Source organism: Orbicella faveolata, unplaced genomic scaffold (genome assembly GCF_042242905.1).
Source record: "Orbicella faveolata isolate gen_17 unplaced genomic scaffold, um_ofav_v1 contig_26, whole genome shotgun sequence".
NCBI classification, from domain to species: domain Eukaryota; kingdom Metazoa; phylum Cnidaria; class Anthozoa; order Scleractinia; family Merulinidae; genus Orbicella; species Orbicella faveolata.
The window spans coordinates 16,090,399-16,102,555 of NW_028301554.1; the positions used below are offsets into that span (position 1 = coordinate 16,090,399).

General features: G+C 36.8%; 1 long non-coding RNA gene across 1 annotated transcript in view; it reads left to right on the top strand.

Annotated features, from left to right (window-relative positions):
• LOC110064411 (uncharacterized) overlaps positions 1 to 11,704 on the top strand; it is a 237,601-nt gene extending 225,897 nt beyond the window's left edge. The window contains exons 3-5 of the long non-coding RNA XR_016209241.1: positions 1,174 to 1,321; positions 6,924 to 7,007; positions 8,040 to 11,704. This is a non-coding gene — a long non-coding RNA (uncharacterized LOC110064411). The remainder of the gene's footprint in view (positions 1 to 1,173; positions 1,322 to 6,923; positions 7,008 to 8,039) is intronic.
• The last annotated feature ends 453 nt before the right edge of the window (positions 11,705 to 12,157 follow it).

Consider the following 12,157-nt stretch of genomic DNA (forward strand, 5'->3'; position numbering starts at 1 on the left):
TGGTATCCAAATTCAAAGCAATTCGTTTAGTTTACACTCCTTTCGAAGGTTTATTAAACAGAATTTGCTAATTTATTAAACTTATTTGCATTTATCACCTTTCGCCGTCGACATTGTCACGCTTTCTCTCGTTTCCTGAAAACATACCTGTAGGGTCATGGCAGCTTAGTTTACCTTTATAGTTTAAATTCGCTCCCTCACATAAGAGAAGAGGGTTTCTTAAATTGTTGCTGATTTGATAACTTGTAGGATGTAACAGATACAACTGGACTACAGGTCACTGTAGCACAATCTCGTCCGCGGTGAAACTCACGAAGCGTCCGGTTTCCTCGAAGCGAAGCAACTCGAAACTCGAAGCGTTGTTGCTGCGATTCGTGCAGCAGCAGTCCGGATAATAATTTCAAAAGCTGCTTTCTCTTGTGTTCATGTCTTCTTTACTTTATGAGTGTAGGTATTGTTTAATTGAGTGGTGGCCATTTCACCAAGAGTCCCGATCATTTTGCGATCTAAGAACTCCCACTCGTTTGCTTGCTTACATAAAATATCCTGCAAATATCCAATTAAATAGACTGAAAAGCCCCAGGATCGACTCTCCACCTCTTCTTGTCTAAGGCTACTGTTATTATCTGCTTTACAGCTCTGAGATGTCCTTAAGATGTTTTTTGGGGGGCGTCGAACAGTATTCTCTTCTCCCATAATCACTCTAAATTTTCAGCGCGGCATGAGAGTAATACAACCAGTGACATCACTAGGCTGTTTTGGCTGCGCCAAGATGGCCGCCAATTTTGGGCTTAACCAGCCAACTTCGAACGGCTGAAAAAGCAGTTTTCGCTTACCGTATGCGAAAAAAAAGTCGGCAGTGTTTCCAAGTAAGGTTGAAACTTTATTACTAAGCAAAAATCTCACATACGTAAATTTCGTTTCAGTGGCACTTTAACATTCAAGAACTGCTGACCAAAACAGCTCAAAATAAAGAGGATCCCAATACTGTGGTGGCAAGTTGGAAGGGGGTGGGGCAATGGGGTGAGTTTGGGGGTTGCTTACCAGATCTTCTACCATATAGTGGTACAAGTAACCTCAGTTGGTAACTGCTGTAACTTACAATATTATAATTTTAGTTAATGTCATATCTCATGAGATAAAAATTAATGCTCTCTTTTTTGCATCTTAAAGGTCCTGATCATGATTGAGAGTCAAGACCGAAATGTAAACTGAGTGAGTAATTCACCCAAAATTAATGGAGGATGTGTCTAAATGAGGCTCGAACTTGAGGCCAGTCAAGATGGAGTGTGGATGAGATACAGGAGAGTTAAAAGTCATGGTAAGTGTATTTTGGCAGGAAGATCATTCTTGGATCTGTCATAAGCTCATCTGAAGTTGGCTAGTCATAGAATCTAAGTAGCCTCCCTTAGTTTTTAGTGCAGAGTGCACCACTGGGATGGTTTTGGGGGCCGCCTTCCACTAATTAGGAAATAAGGCACTAAAGTGTAAACTTTAATGTTTGTTTAATTAATAAATGTCCATTAATTAATTAGTCTAGAGGCAAGGAAGTGGTGGGTGTGACGTGGGAAAGGTACATGTGTACCCTGCGTAAAACATGTTCCATCTAGGTCAGTTAAGTGTGAACATCACAAAGCTATATATTTGTTCCAAGTACATGTAACCCCTTGCTCTCCTTGTGGTACTACAGTATTCTCTTTGTAACAAACCCAATTTGCTCTAAACGCATATGCAGACTAGTCAGCATTCGGGTCTTATATATATTAGGTTGAGGATATGTTGTATATGGGATCACACACAAATGCTAGGTGGGTTTCCTTATTGTAGAATCCAACATGTAAGAGGCATGCGTTCTAGCATCCTTAGTGTGATACATTGTACACTAATGTTTCCACGCTGTTTTTTATATGTAAGGTAGGGCCACTTGTCCCTTTTTAGTCGGTTCAAAAAATATCATCTGCTGTCTTCAAACTTAGTATGTTTGTCAGGGTGTAAATAAAGAAGGGAAATGTAAAGCTTTTCCTTAGTGGCTAGTTTATTTCTTGCCTTAATTGTGTCTGTAAGTTCCCAATTTACTGTAGTGGCTTTAATATTCTACAAATTGTAAATTTGTGACAAAAGAAACCAGGAAAGTGCGCAAATATTGCTGCAGACTCCGTGGCACCTAATGAAAGCGCAAATTAATGTAACACAGGATAATGTCAGCCAAGTAGGCTGCGCTGTTAACCTTCAATACTTCTTGTTGAAACGTTTCTCAGTTGTATCTATAAATGTTGTTGTGTATTAATTTTGAATTAACAACCAAGGTGGCTACAGAAAAAGAAGTATTCCGTGACTATCTGATAATTAAATTAGTTCTTGTTCATTGGTAATAAGAACATTTGCGTTTCGAGAAAATTCAAAATCGTTTCTCTTCCATTTCTTCGTCGGAAATTTAACTTTCTTTCATTTATCCCCAAAAGACAAGCACATCTTCCGTTTATTTTGGAGGAAACGAGGGTTTCATGTTACATACCTTTGCAAGGAAAACAAAAGTATTGAGTTACAAAGTTGGCACGAAGAGCTAAATTGTCACGTTTGTTCAATGTATTATTGAATTTAAAATGAATGAAAATCATCGTAAAACACCAGAGTGAAATTTAAAAGCTGCTGTGACAGACGGTAATTGTCTGAAATTTTTGGACCTTGAATGAAAATACAACCTTGAAACATACACACTGGTAAGGGGAAAAGCCCTAGCTGACTACCAAGGTAGATATAAACTGGAAGTGAACTGAGCTGGAGTGAGTACTTATGGGACTACAGTGCAAGAGCTATCAATTGCATTCTGCACTATCTGAGATTGTTTCACTAGTTTCTTCCTCCATCTAGTCTAACACAAAGGAATGCAGGAGAGAAAGAGAGCACCTAAAAAAGAAGAATTACCAACTAATCAAGAGAATGACATTCCACAACTAAGTGATTTTGCAGTGTGATTTTACAGTGTGATTTTACATAATAGTCACTCGGATCATAGTTTTTCAAAGGAAGCAATGAATCCGTTACCAGAGTGGATTCGTCGGTTTCTTTGATGCACCATGATCCGAGTGATCTTGGATCACTGATCCTGATCCAGAACACCCCAAAGGAACCCACCCTTTGGGTCTGCACTTTGCCATATTATCTTACAAACACGATTTGTTGTTTTCTAATGTGTGTTGACTCAATTTGTGCTTACCGAGACCACTAAATATTGTAGTGTACTAAAGCGGCCGCTAAGGCACGTAGACTGGAAACGAGTCTGCAAAAAACTATTCTGCACTGCCTCCAAATCCTGACCTAAACTACAACTAGACAGTTTCTTTTGCAATGTTTATGATATTTCAGTATTTTCGACACATATAATTATGGTACACGTACAATTTCTATTTAGTTTTGCTGAAAGGCAATTTTAGACAATCCTGGACAAAAGTGTTAATAATAATAATAATAATAATAATGATAATCATAATAAATTACAATAGTAAAAGTTGACACATTTGAGCAAAATAAATGCGTTCTATCGGCGTGCTTCCGTAATTGAAAAAAAAAACAATGTCGAAATACGCTCCGTGGACACTGTCACGTGGTTGCAACATTGAAAAGGGGAGAGGGGGTTGAAATGTGAAAATTGCAGATTGAAAAACTCACGTGTTTAACAAAACAGGTTTTTTTCGGGGAGTGTCTCGACTACTTTTGTCCATGATTGTAGGTAATTCCCTGCAGCAATGCATCGACACAAGCAGAATCAGTGGTTCTCACGAGATAACAAATGAGCCAAGTACAAGTTCAAACATGCTGGGACAAACACCTAAAATGTCGAAAAAATCAAGAATCGCCGCAAACACATCTTCGAAGATGGGGCAAACAACATGCAATTGGATTAAGAGGATACTCAACAAAGCAACTTGAATCACAGGCGTCCCAAACTCACGGGTCGAGGAATCGATCAGATACATGTATTAATGATTTATATACGCGTATTGAGTGAGACGTGACTGCCTTAAGTGCGCGGTGTTGTGTCACACATTGGGCCGTTGAGAATTTGAGCGCTCTACAAGGCATTGTGTGGAATTTAAAATAATGAAGGATAAAATTGTGCAATGAAATAAAATGTTACTTTTTTTGAATAAAATTAAGAAAATGTATTCAAATTGCCTGGTTTCTGTTGTCCATTTGGCCTATTTCATCGTTTTTTTGGGGGAAAGCTGCGACAAACACCTGAAAACCCCCCAAAAACGACGAAATAGGCCTTCGTTATTTTAAATTCCATACAATGCCTTGTAGAGCGCTCAAATTCTCAACGGCCCAATGTGTGACACAACACCGCGCACTTAAGGCAGTCACATCTCACTCGATACGCGTACATAAATCATTAATATTTGATTGATTCCTCGAATCGTGAGTTTGGGACGCCTGTGCTTGAATAGCAAATATCTAAGCATACAGTCTGTAACTCTTGTGTTAAGATGTCCTTGGCTGATTCTTATATTTGTTTTTATTGTGTTCAATAAGCTTACTTGTAAGGTATGATTTGATATTGCAGTACGAAGCCTGAGTAAACGCTATTGGAGTGTCTACGTTGTAGTTACATGTACTGTGCTTACAAGTTATACTGTATTGTATGTTAAAAACAATCCTGATCACAAGTTATTGGAAACGAGTGTGAAATTTGCTCATTTGGCAGGCTTTCAATCGATATACATGTGATTTGTAGACCAACCCATTCTGAAGACGATTGACATCTTTGTATCTGGGATAAACAGAGAAGGTGTGATTCTTTCCAAAATTTTCTTCTCAAAACAAGAATAGCAAGTACACGATAACACAAGCTGTCGTACACTCATCCACAGTTTCCACAGTCTACCACAGGAGACCCGAACACTCTATCAGCAATAATATAATCATTTAAAATAAATCTACTGTCATTTACCTGTGTGTTCCTGTCCTGGAGGGGGGAGAGGGTACTCCCTTATATGGGCTATATAGGTATGTGCAGCCCCAAAGGGTGGAGTTTTCCAGCCGTTTTGGTCATCAAAATAGGCTATCGATTTTGGCCATTTTGGTCTTAAATGGGGTATGGTTTTAGCACTCTAGTCTTGAATTGGGTATGTTTCTTAGAAAGAGCTACTTTTTCATCATTGTCAATAAGACCGTCAGCAAAAGCCCTTCATAACTTACATGTATGTTTAGGACAACTGTGCCAGCGGCAATGGTCATGAACAGGGTATCGGATTTTTGGCCAGGTCATAATTGAGGTAGCAAAGATTGTAGATTTTGGTCATAAATAGGGTAAGGGTTTTGGGAAATGGGCCACACCCCCCCAACTTTTCTGGGAATACCCCTCCCCCTGTTCCTGTGTCTTTTTGAGCCATTTAGAAGGGATATGAATAGAAGCGAGGTGGTTTACATTTCAAATGTCACCTTGTCTGCCGCTTTGTAAATGTGACGCTCCAATTATGTTTGGAGTTTTCATTATCTTCATTAACTAGTAACTCTCATCGGGGAAGAGAAAGGAGAAAAGAGACAAGGGATAAAACTAAAATGAGACCAGTTATTATTTTGGTGCCTAATTCTCTTGTTGCTGAACAAAATCGGCCAGAATTTCACATCTTGACTGATCAAACAGTCAATATTCAGGTGAAGTTGGATTTGTTTGTTTGGGCGCCTTTTTTTCAGTTCATTTTGAAGTTGTTTTTAGATGCAGCTTTTCGTTTGATCTATGACTACACTTGACCAGAAGCGCTTTTAAATTTTTGGGCATGTGCTTCGTCAAAGCGATCCTATTCTTCTCTTGACAGACTCTTTTGTTTACCTTTGACAGCTGCGTTCATCAGAAAATATGAAACAGAACACACCACACAGTCTACCTGGTCTTCGCACGAGATAAATCTTGAACTAGGTATAATTCTTCAAAGAAACCAAGTTCCAATGGCTAAATGGAAAAGTATTCACTATTTGGTTCACTGATTTACTTTTTGATAACCGTGGCCAGGAGCCGTGAAAACATAGAGTTTCTGTGGCTAAAATATGGAAATCTACTGAGCAAAAAACGAAGTAGAAGAATTAAAATTGTAAGTCAGCTCATCAGTAAACAACGTTGAAATTGCCTGGTTCTGTTGCTGAAGGATTTGAGAAACTTGGTGCGGAAATTGCAGTCAAAGCCGGGCCGCTGTCCGTTGTCTTGTGTTTACTTGCACATATCCGTGCGAGGACCTGCAGAGGCTGGTCACCTCAACTGTAGTCAAACACTCCATGAAGTTCCATCCCTTGTCTCTTTTCTGTTCTAGTGTGCAGCTATTATGAAACCTGAGAATCTCTCCCCTGGTGAGAGTTAATAGTTAATGACAATGATGAAAACTTGAGACATAATGGGAGGGTCATATTTGCAATAATTGTGGTTGATTTACTAGTGAGCTAAAACTTGTCTTTATCTTTAAGGATCTGTATGCCTGCAAGATCATGTGTCATGAATATCCATGCCAGAATGAGAACAGACCAATAATTATTATTAACTAAAGGCAGACTGAACTAAACGGAGAATTAAGTTCATGCTCTAGATGCACATGGTTAGTATAATTTTTTAATGTCTCCCCCAGGCCTCCCTTCTGGGTGAGATGTCACTTGAACATGATTGTATGAAATCCATTCAAGGTTACTCCCTAAATTTCCTGGGTAGTCTAACCACTATGTTTAACCTGTTTTCTACACCTGGGTGGAAAGAGTTACAGTGAGTCATGAACCAGGATCATGTCATTTGGGCAATGGCATTGAGGAGTAAAATCCCTGGGCAGCATTGGCTTCTACATGTTATGTGCAAGCTACATGTACATGTACATTGTCATAACTGTGATTAACTGACTAGTGAACTACAACTTATGCCAGTTTATATGTACATCTTTTAGGATCTGTATCCTGACAAGATGAGGACACACACACCAACAGACTGGACCAAATGGAAGATTTAGTTCGCACTGTATGCTGGCATGGTTAGTATGTAATTATATTTTTTGTTTTCATCAGGTTTATGACTTAATTGACAGTGTTTTGCTGTGTCAAATGTCATTCCAAGAGGAAGGTTTTGTTGAGTTTTTAATATGGAAGTTTGGATATTGAACATACACTGTAACTCATCCCTAGGAGGTGTCATCCATTATTTGGAAAATTATACGCAACAGTGATCATATGTTTGTGATAAGCATTAATTTTGTTTTAATGATTAACAAAGGTACATTACTTGCCAAAAACTTTGGATGTTAAAATTTCGGAAATTTTTTTTGGAAAAAAGATAAATGGAATTTATCTGCATTTAAGCCCTCTTAAGAGAAACAAAAATTTTCCTTTCCATTAAAAAAAAGAGCAGGCAAATCCTAATTCACGTTCTAGCTTCATCATGCATGTAATGGTTTTGTCCAAGATCTGAGAAGAAAGTATGATCTTTATACTGTACTGTTGATATTTAGGACGCTTAAAATTGTTGGCACAGTTTACAAATTTTGGATGGTTTTAATTTTGGACACTTTTTCATCTGAAATTAAAGTCTTCCGAAATTTTTGGCAAGTAATGTATATGAAAACTATTTATTTTTATATTGCCATAACAAGGAGATTAATGAGCAAAGTGGAGTCTTCATTTCATTGATATGCCTCCCCCTCCCTTCCCCCGTTCAGAGTATTTTAAGTTTCTCATTTCAAGCTTATTTATTCCTGGGTCAATATTATTTCTTGGAATGATTCAGAATTTGTTGCATCTGGCTTCAGAGTTAATGTCTGGTTCAGAATCATTTATCCCATCAAGGAACATTATTGCCTGCAGTCTCAAGGCTAAAATTCTGCTGCAAAAACATTGATAGATTGCTGAAGGAATTATTTTTCCTTGGCGTTGAAATATCTGGGTGACCCTTTAGGTGGCTGTGAAATTCTAAAGCAAAATTTCAAGAGAAAATATTTGCACATTCTTTTTATGCAAGTTTAGCAAAAGTCATGTACAAAATACTTACTAGTTACAGATTGGATTTGCAGGCAAGTCGCTAGGGACATACATGTAGAGCACAGGATCAAGGACTGTGGACCCAGGACAGAGGACCCAGGACTCAGGACAGTCAGGATCAAGGAGCAAGGACAGGACTGAGGAATGACGACTGGCAGCTGGGAATCAAGGACAGTGGACGAAAGCAAGCCTTGGATGAGCAAGAACTTGCATAAGTTGAATTATACATAATTATAGTAAGGTATATGAGATATTACCAGTAGCAGAGATGGCACAATGCACCTTGTGCAGAGGGTTTTTCTCTAGGTACTCCAGTTTCCCTCACTCCTCACTTTAACAAAATTGGCAACACATTGCAGTAGGTTGATTGAGGCGAAAAATTCTTTGATTACCCCAGGTAAACATTTTTTTTTGCAATGGAATACCAATTTGTTGCTCTCTGCTTATTTCCTAGTTACATGAGCACACTTCGTTTCGAAGTCTCCTTTGCAGCTGTTATTCTAGTCAATGAGTAAATTGGGAACAAGCTTTATTCACTTTCTGTATGTTTCAAAGGTCTCTTTTTTAATCATAGGTAAAGGGAACTTTTCAAGTCCAATCAATTAATCAATCAATCAATCAATCACTCAATCAATCACTCACTCACTCACTCAATCAATCAATCAATCAAACGATCAATCAAATGATCAATCAATCAATCAATCAATCAATCAATCAATCAATCAAACAATCACTCAGTTGCTCAATTAATAAGTAAAAAGCCCAGGATATGCAGCTAATTAAAATAGCAATTACTGACCTTTAAATTTATGTAGTTGCAATTTGAAGACCTTTAACAGGCATGAATTCCCATAGCACTTTGATGCACTTGTAACTAGTATCTATATAAACAGAGTATTGAACTGACCAATGTTTTGTGTGGGTGTCATTCATTTGCAAATAAGTGGTTTGATTGCAAATTCTCTCTATGGGTATTCTTAGACTTTGTCACATTTGCCATGAATTATGCATTTTGAAACCAAATTATATTATCTCTTTTATTATATTAGAGTAGGGAAATTTTGCCAATTACAAATTAATTAACTAGCGGAAAATCTGTTTCTCATGAATTAAAAATATTAAGTTTGATAGTTTATGTTTTGTTTTCATACGTAGAGACAAAACAAAAATGAACAGACATTTTGTTCAAAATTACCTTAAAAAATTCCAGTTTCTAAAAGAAATTGATGTTACACTTTTTTGGCATAAGTACAGGCATTTTGGTGTACCACTAAGGCAGTGGGAAGCAGGATATAATCATTACAGTGAATTTGATTTTGCAGAATCCACTTATTTGCTCATGAAAGCCTCGTTCCTTTTCACAAGATTCCTATTGAGCAGCTTTATGGTGAAATCTGTATTTTTTTCATTGTTCACTTCCGTTGGTTTGCCTTGGAAATCTTAAATTGAGTTTGGACTTGAAAAACAGTTATATCTTTTGCCAACATTGACATAAGTAACCTTTTAAGGGGAGAGGGTAGAATGCACTGTTCTCTTCATTTTGATGTCTGATTTTGAAAAAAATATATAATTATACAGTCATGTACATTGTACTTAAAATACCACTGCCAGAATGCCAAGCTAATTGCTTTTCTTGACAAGAATTTGTCCTGTTTTTTCTGTAAGAAAAAATTTATTGTGATCAATTTAACTTGTTTTGGGAAAGTAGCTGCTCAATAGGAAACTTGCATTCAAGGAAATATTTTACTTGTTTTATTTTGTAGTTTCAATGCAAATCATCGGCCAATTTAGTTCTCACTGATCACCATTATTTTCTTCGGGTGGGCAACATTTTCATTTTTTTTATTGTGTTGTTTTTTTCTTGTTTAGATCAATGGCATGATGGTGCTTGAAACTATAGTATTGCTTTTATTATCACCTTTGAACAAAGAAAGCATCCTAAAACTACCCTTTTGTGGTAATGCAAATAAATTCAATTGGCTGATCAAGAAATAACTAAAATTGAATGCAATACCGATCTGCAACTTTTCACAAATTTATTCAATGTATTTAGTGTTTTACCAAAAGTGTTATTTCTTACTCGATCAGTTTCAGAAAACAAATTCTGAGCTACGTTTTTGCAAAATAATGTATTTAAAGTACATTCAATCGTTGGATTAAGAAATTATGAAATCAATGCACCACCAATCTGTAGGATTTCACTAATTTATATAACTTACATGTATTTATTGTCATACAAATTTATTACATGATCAGTTTTAAACGACAAATTCTGACTTACGTTTTTCTAAAATAATTTATTCAAATTAAGTCATTTGTCTGATGAGGAAATGATTAAATGCAATACCAATCGGTAGGAGACCATGCAATTTTACTCAATTTATTCACTGTCTTGCAAAATCACGTTTTACTCGACCAGGTTTAAACGACAAATTCTGAGCTTAGTTTTTCAAAAATAAATAATAATTTCATTGCCTCCTTTGCTTAAAGGTGTTACAGCAAGCTCATTAGCACAGAAGCAAACAATTTTTAATTAACTAAGCTAAGAAAACACCACAATTTGTGGTCTAGTAAGGTCTTCACATTAACACTGACACTAACGCGTTAAAGATAGGCCAAACGTGGGGTAGTCAGAAGAACAGGGGTGTGGAACAGACCCTTCAGATCTAGTGGGTGTTCCTTGCCAGCTAAGATATTGACATCATAGTACATGTATCTTAAGAAGAAAATTAACCCTTACGGTTATTTTCGTTTTAAACGCAGTAAATTTCAGCAGCTCAAAACCACTTAGGGAATGGGGCTTTTTAATCTTATTTTTCTCCAAAAAAGGTTTCAAGAGAGATTGAGTATGTCTAAGTGTTAGTACTGCTTAAGTATCAATTCAGTTGCAGAACTAGTTAGGGTATAACTTTTTTTAACTTAAGTGAATAGGATTTTTACTATGCTAATGAGTTTGTTAGATTTTTCTCTTGGTGGATTTGATATTTTCCACTGAACTTAGTATTTTACGATTATTTTCAGGAACTGAGATGGCCTATACACCCGCACACAACACAAATGGTCAGATTTAAATGTAGCCGATCGATGTCCCTGCAGGGTTGTAGAAGCTCTTACCCTGAGGGCGGTGTTTCTGACGTTCCTCTGCAATATTCCAACTGGCAAATCCTGGTGAGTTTATCTGATCCGCTCATTTTTGATGGAGGCACTTGGACACTTTGTGATGTGGCCGTTTGCTCTCAAGTAGAGAAGGCATCATGAGGGAAGGTGAGAGTTTGCTTTTCATGTCTTTTCGGCTTTACTTGACTACGTCAGAATACCACACCTTTATTCCAATTGGCTTCAAAGATGTTTGTTTTCAATCATTGTGTCTGGAAATTTTCTATTGTTGAGGACGTAAAACAGTAGTGCTTATGTGCAGGTCATGGGTAGTACATTTCCAGGATGTTGGAGTGAGCTTAGAACAATGAATGTCTCTGATCTGGCTTGACTGGAATTTCACAAGCGACACCAGATTGAGCGAAAGTCATCTGGGATTCTTCCGAAAGAGCTGATTCTTTTTTAGGGCTTTTCTTAATTAAAAATAATAATTTTCCTTTCGTTTAAATTCTACAAATAAAAACAAATTAGGTATCGAATAAAAATAAATTAGTCACAATAATCTTTAGAGGAGAATTTGTTAACACAGTTCAAAGAAAAATTAAGAGCATGAACAGCTTAAAATATAAATTACAATTATTTGGAATAGCAACTTTGGCTTTTTTCTGATTAACTACAGAAATTAATTAACCTAAAATAATTCAAAAGCAGGCTTCTCCGCTGAGTTACTTTAGTTGTCACGCAACACTTCTTCCCGGGGTGTTGCGTGATGATACAAATAACGCCTTTGAAGGAGGCTTCGTTTTGGGAAATTTTAATCTTAGAAACTCAACATATATGTAGGTTTTCCGTAACCAGAGTTCAAAACTTAGGCCGACTGTTCATTTTTACTTCCAAAACGTTCAACTAATCTCGTAAACTTTTTTTTTAACCAAACATATCAATAGTTTGATATATATCCTGTAATCGTATTGTTTATCTTGTCTTCTTTAACTTACTTAATCTTGGATTTGTTAGTTAATTAATTAATTTTTTTTTTTCACTTAACTTGGGT